The sequence below is a fragment of the Choloepus didactylus genome, chromosome 6 (genome assembly GCF_015220235.1).
Source record: "Choloepus didactylus isolate mChoDid1 chromosome 6, mChoDid1.pri, whole genome shotgun sequence".
Taxonomy (NCBI): domain Eukaryota; kingdom Metazoa; phylum Chordata; class Mammalia; order Pilosa; family Megalonychidae; genus Choloepus; species Choloepus didactylus.
In genome coordinates, this window is record NC_051312.1 from 132,660,762 (window position 1) to 132,673,489 (window position 12,728).

Consider the following 12,728-nt stretch of genomic DNA (forward strand, 5'->3'; position numbering starts at 1 on the left):
GAGCCTCCCCCTTGCTGCTGCAATTAGGAAAACCTAGCTCCTGATCATTTCAGCCTGATCTCCCAAGGCTCTAGTCTAGAGACCTATAGAGGAAAAATAAAAGTCCAGAAAAGTGGATGCCAAGGGGAAAACCTCAAGGGGTCCAAATGTATCAGGCCTTGCTTTTAGGGCTCTTTCCAAAATCACTGTTAGTGTAGGAACAAAAAGGCGCATTAAGATATAAAGATTCTGTTGAAATATGGACACCATTTACTATGTTTAAGTGCAAAAATATAAAAGTCTCAAAGAAAAGTGGAAATTTTCAGCAGGGGGAAGGACATTTCCCAAATAAAAGAAATTCTTCTCTTAATTTTTCTGGAAAAGTCCCCCAAAACGTTCTTGGAAAGAGCTTTTTTCTCCTAGAACACAGCATGAGGTCTCTCTGAGAAGGGGGCAGATGCCCTGCCACGTCCCAGCCTCTGCGTTAGGCTCATGGTGCCCACTGTCTTGTGGAAGGGAAATGGGGCAGCCTGCAGCTCCCCACGGCCCACTCAAGGGCCTCTGACTGAACACAGGGGAGGTGGGGTCTCCCAGCCGCAGCCTGTGCCTCAGAGAGGGTGGGCAGGGTGCTGAGCTGCCTCAGGCCTGGCACAGGTTTGTCACGCAGGGGACACGTGCCCCTGACAGCAGCCCATCCTAGGGTGGGGGACCTGCCCTCGCCCTCGTGTCCAGCTCTCAACAGAGCTCAGCCCAGGTTAGGGCTTCAGACTGAATTTCCCCCAGCAAAGCCCTTGAGCACCAAGAACTAAACAGATGCGGAGCTCGTGAGGGTTCTGTCAGGGATGGGGCTAGGGGTAATTCTAGTGTTTCTGACAGAGAGGGAGAGAACAAAGAAAGAGAGAGCTACGCAGAGAAAGAGACCCACAGAGAAACAGAGAGTTGTAAAGTGAGGGACAGAGAAAAAAAGGAAGATGGAGACACAAAGAGGCAGAGAGAAGAAAATGAAAGAAACAAAGAGATAGGGAAACAAGGAAAGGTTACAAAGCAGGAGTTGATGGAAGGAAAGGTTACAAAGCAGCGGAAAGAGAGGAAAGAGACAAAGGGTCAAACCAACAGTTAAAGAACCAGGGAGAAGGGGGGACATCTCCATCTCTCGAGGCTGCCCCCAATACCCCAGCTCTCTCTGCAGAAACTAAGAAATGGTTGTAGCAGAGACAGGCAAAGTCTCCGGGTAACCTTGGAGATGAAAGCCAGGGAGATGGGCACAGGGCGGGGCGGTGCAACGGGGAGGGAGAGTGAGCACAGGCTGGAGAAGGGCAACAGGTCTCAGCCACTGGGTGGGGGGGGGGTAGTGGAGGAGGAAGGGGGCAGAGGCTGAGGCCTGTGACCTCGATGAGGTGGGGGAGGGGACAAAAGAATCCAGAAACAAAACTAAAGAGGTCTGAGCAGTCAGAAAAAAGAGAGAGATTTTACCGAGAATCAATTAGAAAAGAAAGAGGGGAGTTTGGGAGCTGCCACAACAGGAAGGGTGCGGTGGTGGTGAAAAGGGGCAGGCACCAGCTCAGATGTCTGAGCTGAGGGGAGAAGGGGCCGGATGCTGGTTCTAGGCAGAGGGGCACAGGCGGGAAAAGGTCGCCACAGGCTGGCTTTGGGGAGCTCCAGTTTCTAACCCTTTGGGGGACCCTGTTGCAAGCATCCCCACAGCACCCACCCCCAGCTAGGAACTCAGAGTCTCTGAATCCCAGCTGTCTGGCAGGAGGACAGGAGGGTGTATTTCATCCACTCATGTCCCAAATTCTTACTGAGTTCCCTCCGTGTGCCAGGCGCCAGGGACATAGGGACCATTAGACAGACATCCTGCCCTCAAGCCACTCCTAGGCTCCTAGGAAAAATGAGCTGTACACACAAATAACAAGATGACAGTGCCACAGAGGGGGCCCCTGAGCACCCACTGCTGGCTGAGGGTGCATCGGAGAAAACCACCTCCTGGAGCTTACACTTGAGCGAGGCCCTAAAGGTCGGGAAGGGCTGGATCGTGTGGAAATGGAAGGGAAGGGTTTCTCAGGTGGAGGAACAGCAGGAGGTGAGCAGTAGGCAGGAGAGAGAAGACTGGGTTTGAATCCCAGGTCTGCCACTTATTAGCTGTGTGACCTTGTGCAGGTTACCTAACTTCTCTGAGCCTTTCTTTTCCCATCTGAAAAACAAAGGGGTGTCTATCTTGATGAATCACTGAAGGATTATGGATAACATCTGTGTAGAGCCTGGCACACAGTAAGTGCTCAATAAATGGTAGCTATTATTGTTATAAAGAATGAATATGGATATCCATATCCAAAAGAATGAAAGAGGACCCCTACCTCACCCCCTACACAAAAATTAACTCAAAATGGACCAAAGATCTCAATATAAAAGAAAGTACCATAAAACTCCTAGAAGATAATGTAGGAAAACATCTTCAAGACCTTGTATTAGGCGGCCACTTCCTAGACTTTACACCCAAAGCACAAGCAACAAAAGAAAAAATAGATAAATGGGAACTCCTCAAGCTTAGAAGTTTCTGCACCTCAAAGGAATTTCTCAAAAAGGTAAAGAGGCAGCCAACTCAATGGGAAAAAATTTTTGGAAACCATGTATCTGACAAAAGACTGATATCTTGCATATATAAAGAAATCCTACAACTCAATGACAATAGTACAGTCGGCCCAATTGTAAAATGGGCAAAAGATATGAAAAGACAGTTCTCTGAAGAGGAAATACAAATGGCCAAGAAACACATGAAAAAATGTTCAGCTTCACTAGCTATTAGAGAGATGCAAATTAAGACCACAATGAGATACCATCTAACACCGGTTAGAATGGCTGCCATTAAACAAACGGGAAACTACAAATGCTGGAGGGGATGTGGAGAAATTGGAACTCTTATTCATTGTTGGTGGGACTGTATAATGGTTCAGCCACTCTGGAAGTCAGTCTGGCGGTTCCTTAGAAAACTAGATATAGAGCTACCATTCGATCCAGCAATTGCACTTCTCGGTATATACCCGGAAGATCGGAAAGCAGTGACACGAACAGATATCTGCACACCAATGTTCATAGCAGCATTATTCACAATTGCCAAGAGATGGAAACAACCCAAATGTCCTTCAACAGATGAGTGGATAAATAAAATGTGGTATATACACACGATGGAATACTACACGGCAGTAAGAAGGAACGATCTTGTGAAACATATGACAACATGGATGAACCTTGAAGACATAATGCTGAGCGAAATAAGCCAGGCACAAAAAGAGAAATATTATATGCTACCACTAATGTGAACTTTAAAAAATGTAAAACAAATGGTTTATAATGTAGAATGTAGGGGAACTAGCAGTAGAGAGCAATTAAGGAAGGGGGAACAATAATCCAAGAAGAACAGATAAGCTATTTAACGTTCTGGGGACGCCCAGAAATGACTATGGTCTGTTAATTTCTGATGGATATAGTAGGAACAAGTTCACAGAAATGTTGCTATATTATGTAACTTTCTTGGGGTAAAGTAGGAACATGTTGGAAGTTAAGCAGTTATCTTAGGTTAGTTGTCTTTTTCTTACTCCCTTGTTATGGTCTCTTTGAAATGTTCTTTTATTGTATGTTTGTTTTCTTTTTAACTTTTTTTTTCATACAGTTGATTTAAAAAAGAAGGGAAAGTTAAAAAAAAAAAAAAAAGAAATAAAAACAAAGAAAAAAAAAAAAAGATGTAGTGCCCCCTTGAGGAGCCTGTGGAGAATGCAGGGGTATTCGCCTACCCCACCTCCATGGTTGCTAACATGACCACAGACATAGGGGACTGGTGGTTTGATGGGTTGAGCCCTCTACCATAAGTTTTACCCTTGGGAAGACGGTTGCTGCAAAGGAGAGGCTAGGCCTCCCTATATCTGTGCCTTAGAGTCTCCTCCTGAATGCCTCTTTGTTGCTCAGATGTGGCCCTCTCTCTCTGGCTAAGCCAACTTGAAAGGTGAAATCACTGCCCTCCCCCCTACGTGGGATCAGACACCCAGGGGAGTGAACCTCCCTGGCAACGTAGAATATGACTCCCGGGGAGGAATGTAGACCCGGCATCGTGGGACGGAGAACATCTTCTTGACCAAAAGGGGGATGTGAAAGGAAATGAAATAAGCTTCAGTGGCAGAGAGATTCCAAAACGAGCCGAGAGGTCACTCTGGTGGGCACTCTTACGCACACTTTAGACAACCCTTTTTAGGTTCTAAAGAATTGGGGTAGCTGGTGGTGGATACCTGAAACTATCAAACTACAACCCAGAACCCATGAATCTCGAAGACAGTTGTATAAAAATGTAGCTTATGAGGGGTGACAATGGGATTGGGAAAGCCATAAGGACCACACTCCACTTTGTCTAGTTTATGGATGGATGAGTAGAAAAATAGGGGAAGGAAACAAACAGACAAAGGTACCCAGTGTTCTTTTTTACTTCAATTGCTTTTTTTCACTCTAATTATTATTCTTGTTATTTTTGTGTGTGTGCTAATGAAGGTGTCAGGGATTTATTTAGGTGATGAATGTACAGCTATGTAATGGTACTGTAAACAATCGAAAGTACGATTTGTTTTGTATGACTGCGTGGTATGTGAATATATCTCAATAAAATGATGATTAAAAAAAAAAAAAAGAATGAATAGAAAACAGAGCTAGAATAAAAGGAAGTGACTAGCGATGAGGGATGGGTAGGTTTAAGCCACAGCACGGAGGCCTTGAATGCCAGGAATAAGGAGACTGGCTTGGCAGGGAGGTTGAGGCTGCAGACCCATCAACAGCTCAGAAGCTGTGATCAACAGCTGGGGGAGCTTTTCCCCAGGAGCATTTGTTGGGATCCTGGTTGGTCTCTGGTATAGAGCTGGATGGCTTACCTTTACAAGCAAAAAAAAAAAAAAAAACAGAACAGTTTTAAAATATATCCATAATTTTTTTCTTTTTCGACACTCCTCCCTTCAATAAGTGGAGCCTAATTCTCCTCTGCTTGAGTGTGGCCAGACTTAACGACCCGCTTCTAACAAATAAAATGTGGCAGGGTGACAGTGTGTGACCTCTGAAACCAGGCCCTAAAAGACAACGCAGCCTCCTCCTTACTCTCTCTCTCTTTTTTTTTTTTAATACTTGCCATTGCTTTTTTTTGCTCATACTTTTTATTGTAAAATAAAACATATATACATAAAAGTGATAACTTTCCAAGTGCAACTTAACAAGTAGAGAGCAAATTTCAAAGAATATTATAGGTTACAATCATGCAGTTTCAGTTATTTCCTTATTATGAAATATAACATATATACAAAAAGGTAATGACTTTCAAGGTATGATTTAACAAGTAGATATATAGGAAATTTCAAAAGTTATGAGTTATAGTACCATAGTTTCAGTTATTTCCTTATTGTGAAATCTAACATATATACAAAAAGTTATGGCTTTCAAATTACAATTTAACAAGTAGCTATAGAGCAGATTTCAAAAGATGCTATGGGTTACAGTTCCACCATTTCAATTTTTTCCTTCTATCTATTCCAATACCCTAGCAACTAAGAAAAAACAAATTATATAAAGATTAAGTATTCATAATTCTTTGTTAAATTCCATCTTGTCTGTTGCTACCCCTTCCCCTAGTTAAATCCCTTTCCTAATCTTCAGGGATGTCTAGGAAGTGACCACCCATGAACAGGTTAGTTCATGCTGAAAAGGGGTGTTGACTTTATGAGCAAAGGGGACATATTTGGTTGATGTTCTTGAAGAAGCTATTGCCTCTGGGTTTTGGGACTTAGCAGGCATAGGAGCTCTCCGAAGGAGTTGCTCTCTCTTTGGGGTCGCTCACTCTTTGTGACAAAAGCAGGTGCTGTGGAGAGGTCCACGTGGCCAGGAACGGACACCTCCTGCCAAAAGCCACTCTGGCTTGTGTGCCACGTGAGCGAACCATCTTGGGAGCCCCAGACAAGTCTTCAGGAGCCTGCAGTCCTGGCTGACACCTTGACAGCAATCTCACAGGAGACCTTGACCCCAAACCATCCAACTAGGAAACTCCCAGTTCCCGACCCACAGAAACAGTGTGCCATAATAAACTCTTAGTGTTTTAAGCTACTTAGTTTTGGGATAATTTGTTACGCAGCAATGGATAGCTAATACAAGGTTCTTGGTATTGGGTCTGGAGCCAGTACCCCCAAGGAGGCACCAAACCCAAAGCAGTGTCCATTGGGCCTGGGGTAGAACAATTGAACCCAGTCAGTGCCCACCGCAGAGTGATGAGGAGATGAGGCAAAGGTGCCCAGCAGGGTGCCCCCAGGTTCTGCCACCCCAGGGATGGCAGTGGGATTGAGTAGCTTTTCTCCTCTGCCAGGAGGCTGGCCTGGGCAGAAGCAAGAGCAAGGAGGCAGTTACCTCCCCTGGCCTCAAGTCCCAGTCCACTCTTTCCTATCTGGGCTATTCTGCATGAGTGACTTTGACTCCTTTTGCCTTGGTTTCTCATCTGTAAAACAGAAATAATAAGTCCTGCCTCGTGAGATATTCTTCTCAGGAGGTGGGTAAAGAGCCTCTACATGAAAATCAAATGAGAAATGAATACACCACATCAAGCACAAAGTCCAAGCCCCATAAATTTTGGTAATGCCCACTCCTTGAAGCCAAGAGATCAGGCCTGGCTGGCTGGGATTTCCTGTTTTCATTACCTTCTGACTCCCACACTGCCCACTTCCCTTAAGGTCTGAATTAATTTGCACAGTAAATTTTAAAAGAAAGATTTTTTTAAAAAAAGAGGAGCTTGGTCATTTCTGTCCCATAACAATCCTTAGTCAAGGTCTTGTTTGCAGGGCAAATCTTGGCTTTGTCCTCATTTTGTTCTGCTCACAACCACAAGTCATTCACAGAGGCACCTCTCCTTTGCTTAACTCCCCAAGCCTCAGTCTCCTCGTCTGTAAAATAGGGATAATAGCAGTACCCGGCCAATGGGGCCGTGAGGGGGAGAGGGCCTGCTGGGCCCTCCACAAATGTTTGGGATGATTGTGACAATGACGATGACACTTTCACCAGGGTCTGTGATAATAAATAAGGCTATGCTCTTTTGGCACACAGTTTAAACAACTCCAGGCTCCTGAGTTCATGTACAGAGGGAAGTCCATTCTTGACTGAGGCCCACACTCCAAGAAATGCTGCCACGGGGTGATAGACTGTCCTCCTCCCGCACACCCTGCCCCACGTGGTCTGGCACTGATTGCTCTCCATACCCAATGATGGGCCTCCCACCACAGCACCCACACACAGGAGGGCAAGGAGATTGTCATTAAAAGTCATCCTCGAAAAAGATGTGTTCACGTCCCAACCCTGGTACTGTGAATGCAACCTTATATGGAAATAGGGTCTTTGCAGATGTGATCAAATTCAGATGAGAGCATACTGGATTAGAGTGGGCCCTAAATCCAGTGACTGGTGTCTTTATATGGAGAGAGAGATACAGAGACAGGTACACACAGAGGGAACACACCATGTGAAGATGGAGGCAGAGACTGGAGTGATGCAGCCACAAGCCAAGGAATACTTAGGATGGCCAGCAACCACAAAGAAGCTAGGAAGAAGCAGGGAAGGATTTTCCCTTAGAACCTTTGGAGGGAGCACTACATGGCTGACACCTTGGTCTTCTGGCCTCCAGAACTGCAAAAGAATAAAATTTCTGCTGTTTCAAGCTTCCCAGTTTGTGGTATTTTGTTACAGGAGCCCTAGAAAACTAATATGGATGGATGGACAGAGGATGGATGGATGGATGGATGGATGGATTGTTGGATGGTTGGGTGGATGGATGGATAGATGGATGGATGGATGGATGGATGGATGGATGGGGGGGTGGATGGATGGATGGAGTGGTGGATGTTGGGTTGGATGGAATGCTGGATGGAGGGATGGAATGGCTGGATGGATAGGTGGGAAGTATGGAATGGATGGATTGGATGGTGGATGGATGGATGGTTGGATGTTGAGGGGATGGATGGATGGTTGGGTGGATAGATGGAATGCCCGCTGGCTGGCTGCTGGTTGGGTCGCTGGCTGGCTTGTGGCTGGTTGAGTGGCTGGCTCGCTGGATGGGTGGCTGATGTTGGATGGCTGGCTGGCTGGCTGGATGGCTGCGTGGGGTGGCTGCTGGCTTGTTTGGCTGGTTGGGTGGATGGATGGCTGGCTGGCTGGCTGGGTGGCTGGCTGGCCCCGCTGCTGCTGGCTGGCTGGGTGGCTGGGTGGCGGATGGCTGTGTGGTGGGTGGCTGGTGGCCCGGCTGGCTTGCTGGCTAGGCTGGCTGGGTGGCTGGCTGGCTGGCTGGGTGGCTGGCTGGCTGGATGGCTGGCTGGATGGCTGGGTGGATGGGTGGATGGATGGCTGGGTGGGTGGATGGATGGACGGATGGATGGGTGGCTGGGTGGGTGGATGGATGGATGGATGGGTGGGTGGATGGATGGATGGGTGGATGGATGGGTGGATGGATGGATGGATGGATGGATGGATGGGCTGATGGATGTAAGGATATATTGAGGGTATCCCTCCCTCCAGAACACATGCTAGGTCTCACCTGAGGCCTTTCCTAGGGCTCAGTGTGGTCAAGGGGAATTCCTCACCAGCAGGTAAAGAGAAGAGAGAGGAACATCAATCATCCCACAGTCAGTCCACAATTTTAATAATGTGCACTTCAGATGAGCTCATCAACTTCAGCTGTCTAGGCTGTCTAGCACCATCTCTGCCCTAGAATATGCTGAGGGAGGGTGGGCTGTTCTCTCCTGAAGGGCAGGAGGGAGCAATGCTAGCTTGGTCTAGAAGCCGGTGCTCTTCATGGATCAGGGGGCCCAGGAGCCTCCCAACCTGTCCTCAAGAGGAGTGCCTCCCAATCTCTCTGAAGTCTTAATGATTCTCTGGGGTAAGGGCAGGGAGTGGAGAAAGGGAGCACATACCCACTCATGGACTTCCCCACCAAACCTCTTCCCCATGGAGATGCCCAGGAGTCACCAACAGAGGAAAATGAGGCTGCCTATTGACTGGGAGATTGTTTTGGTGTCACGGAAAGAGCCCCAGACCTAAGAGTCAGAAGCCCTGCACTGAGGCTCAATCCTGATGTGTACTGGATGCACAACTTTGGCGAAGCCATTTGACTTCTTTGAGCCTCATTTTGTTGAGAAGTTTGTACAGAATGATCATGTAGGATCTTTTCCATCTCTCAAGACAATGATCATTGACTCCATAAGATAAGCTTCAAGGTCATTCAGCAGCTTGTGATCTGGACCCCCAACTGAGTGGGGCCATCTGAGGATTTGGAAAGAATTAGAGAAGCCTCCCAAGTTTCTTCCTCAAGTCCATTACTGGTGCCAGGAAAGACACCCAAGCAGAGCCTGGAGACCTTTGCAGCAGCAGGGAAGGGATGGGGCAGGGCTTGGCAAGGAGACAGCGGCGGTGGCAGGAGCCCCTGAGCATGCCATGCACCTGTCCTCTCTGCAGGGAGCTGGTACCCTCCTAGCCCCAAACCTTCAGAAAGATGGAGAGCTGGAACTACCAACTGCTGCCTAACAAGGGGCTCATGGCCACATCCTCCCCCAACAAAGTCCTCAGGAGCCAGGCAGATGTTCCAGCTACATGGAGACCAAGCCACCATTCCTGCCCTAGTCACCACCTTGAACTCAGAGCCCCTTTCTCCCTGCTGTATCACCTGGCCAGCCCAGACAGCCCTGACAAGGAGTGAAGCCAGGCCAGCATGGATGTCAACTCAGGGTGATTCAGTTCCACAGGGCCAGACTCCACCAATTAGGAGATAGTTCTCCCTGGGCCTCTGCCTCAATTGCTACAAAACAAAGCCAGGGAGGTGGGAGGGGAACTCAACCAACCAGCCCTCACCTTCTTCCAAGCCCAAGAAGGAAGAGAAGAGGCTAGCATTGCCACAGTACTCTCTGGGAAGAGCAGAGATAGCATTTGTTAGAGAGCAGGAGTATTACCAACTCCTGTGCCCTTCCCCAGGCTATCCCCTACTGTGGCCAAGAGCATCCATTGCCTCTGGCTCCAGCCACAACCCCCAGAGTCTGCTCACGCAACAGATAAGACTTGCAAGAGGAGATGACTTGCTCAAGTAACAGCAATGGAGAGAAGGTTGCTCTTTGGGGCCGAACTGTTGTGTGACCCCAAGGTAGAGGGACAGAAGTGCAAGCTGCAGGACTGATCACCCAGCTTCCCCTTGATTTTTGCTGATCCACAAAGGAGAATGTGTGCTGAGATGTGCCTGGTGGAGACTGGGTCCACCAGGTCCTCCTCGTGCCCCTCCACTGACCTGCCATGTGCTCTTCCAGGGGAGTCCTGACCCCTCTGTGTCCAAGTTTTATCATCCGTAAAATGGGGATCATAATTCCCACCCCACATAATCCTCGGCTCAGGACATCCTGTGAGGTGTGTATGGGTTAATGCCATGTGTCAGTCATGTGAAAAGACCTGGGGCACACCCATCGTAACCTCCTGGCTTTGCAGTTCTGGAAGAGGCTCAGATAAGTTAGGTGGCTTCTCCAAGGTCACACAGCATATGGTGTGAGAACATGAATTCAAACACTCATCACTGCCCAGATATAAGGTATTCGTAACAGAAACGTTTAAATAACAGATGTTTGCATGAGTGATAATCTGATGAAAGTTACAGACCCTTCCACTGAAAAATACTCATATGCACCACCACACAGACTGTGCATGCATCCCAAGCAGACCCCTTGCAGCCTTTCATGGGAGCTCCATTGCTATGTGGCTTTGGGCAACTTACTTAACCTCTCTTTGCCTCCATTTCTCTGATGATCAAATGGGACAATAATAGTACATACCTCATAGGTTGTTGTGAGGATTAAATGAGTTATAAATGTGTGAAGTACTTGGAACCATGCCTGGCACGTTATAAATGCCAAATGAAGATCTGCTATTATTACTTCCCTAAAATAATCTCAGCTTCCTGGGAGACTCAGATGCCAGGGCAGCCATTCTTCTGGCGGGTGGGGGGCCCTCTCAAAAGTTCAGGTGCATCTCCACCCACTCCCGTCCTAGCTTGGGCTGAGTCAGTAAACTCCGTGGGCTGAGGATCCCATCCCTGCCTCCCACCACCATCAGGCAAGTGCCCTCACCCAAGCCTTGACAATTCCCCCACCTGCCCACTGCCCACTGCCCACCTGAGCAGCCACCGCCTGCAGCTCCGGAGAACCAGCCTCTTCCCTCCCCAGCCCTCCCCTCCCTGCTGCCCAGGAATCAATGCAATCCTCTAAAAGCTCATAACTTGGAGGTAATTATAAGAAGCATCAATTATCCAGCAATGTGGATTTCATGAATTCAATTAATTTGCATGGCGATCGATTCGAGCAGGTCCGCTGGGGTCCCCGGGGAACGTTAGGGCATTGTTCTGCACGCTATTGATTTTACAGTGTAAAACAAAACCTCTCTCCTCGAATTCATAGATGTCCATTCAGCCATATTAACTTTCAGATCATTTATTTGTGTATGTCTTTCAACTCTGTTTGTTGCTATCACACAAATGCAGAGTTTTACATCGTAGGGAATAATTGAATCAATACCATCGTGCTAGGCCAGGCCTCTCCGAGGCCAGGAGCTGTGCTTCATATTCCTGTCCTCCGCCGTCCCCAGCCATCCCCTCTCCCATCCCAACCAGGCCCTCCCCTAACCCTAAATCCCCCTACCCCATCAAACTTAGCTACTCACTTCAAGACAGACTTAAAGTACACATGGAGGAATGTGGTTAGACACTAAGAAGAACTTTTCTGTTAGTAGAGGGAAATTCAAGGAGGGTGAGAAGGAATAGAGCCCCTTTTCTGAAGGGCTTCAGAACCCAAACAATTCAAGCACAGTGGTTGTGTTGTCAAAGGTGTGCACTTAATCACCTCCCAATGTCCCTTGCCCTGAAACTTAGAAGAAGAAAGGCATTATATCCTGGGCTGAGGGTAAAATATTTCTTTTCCTCCCCTGGAAGCAATAAGATTGAGGAGGCATTATTTCCTCAACATTACTCTCTTCTCCCAGAGAAGGCTAAGTGTAGTAAGGAAGAGTGGTGATCCAGAAAGCATACGGCCAGCAACCAGCTATGTCTCCAAGGCCCTGTCCCCTTCACTCCCAGCCAGCCAGCTTCCCCTGCTCCTCCCTGTAGGAGGCCAAGCTATACTCTGAGCAGGTTCCAGAAATTCCTGCACACCCTACACACACCGGTCCAGTACAAGGCTGGGAGCCGCCAATGCAGCCACACCCCCAGGAGGGGATAAGCTGCGTTATTACCTGCCCGCACCTCCAAAAAAAGCCCCAACTCAGCAAACCACCCTCAGTCCTCTATGTCTGGAGGAGGAAAGAGCCTTTTTTTTTTAATTTGTCTTTGCCCCCCGCCCCTGTCAGGATATTAGCCAGCTAAACAGCCTGGCGCCTGTTTCCTTCAGATAACCAGTTCCTGACGAGCCCCTAATTGTCCCCGGAATCTCGGCGCTAGTGTATAGAGTAGGTCATTTAACCAACAGTACACACAACTAAATAAAAATCCATTTTCCAAGAGAAAATTCTATTCTTATCAGAGTTTTGCAAGAGGGTTGCAAGCGGCCCATGTTAATTGAAGCTTTGATGTCTGTAGGAGGAGGCCTCTAATCAACACGACGGAGGCTGCTTCACGGCAGTGTGCCCCTCGGCCGCGGAGCCAGTGGGCTCCCGGGAGCCGGCAAGCG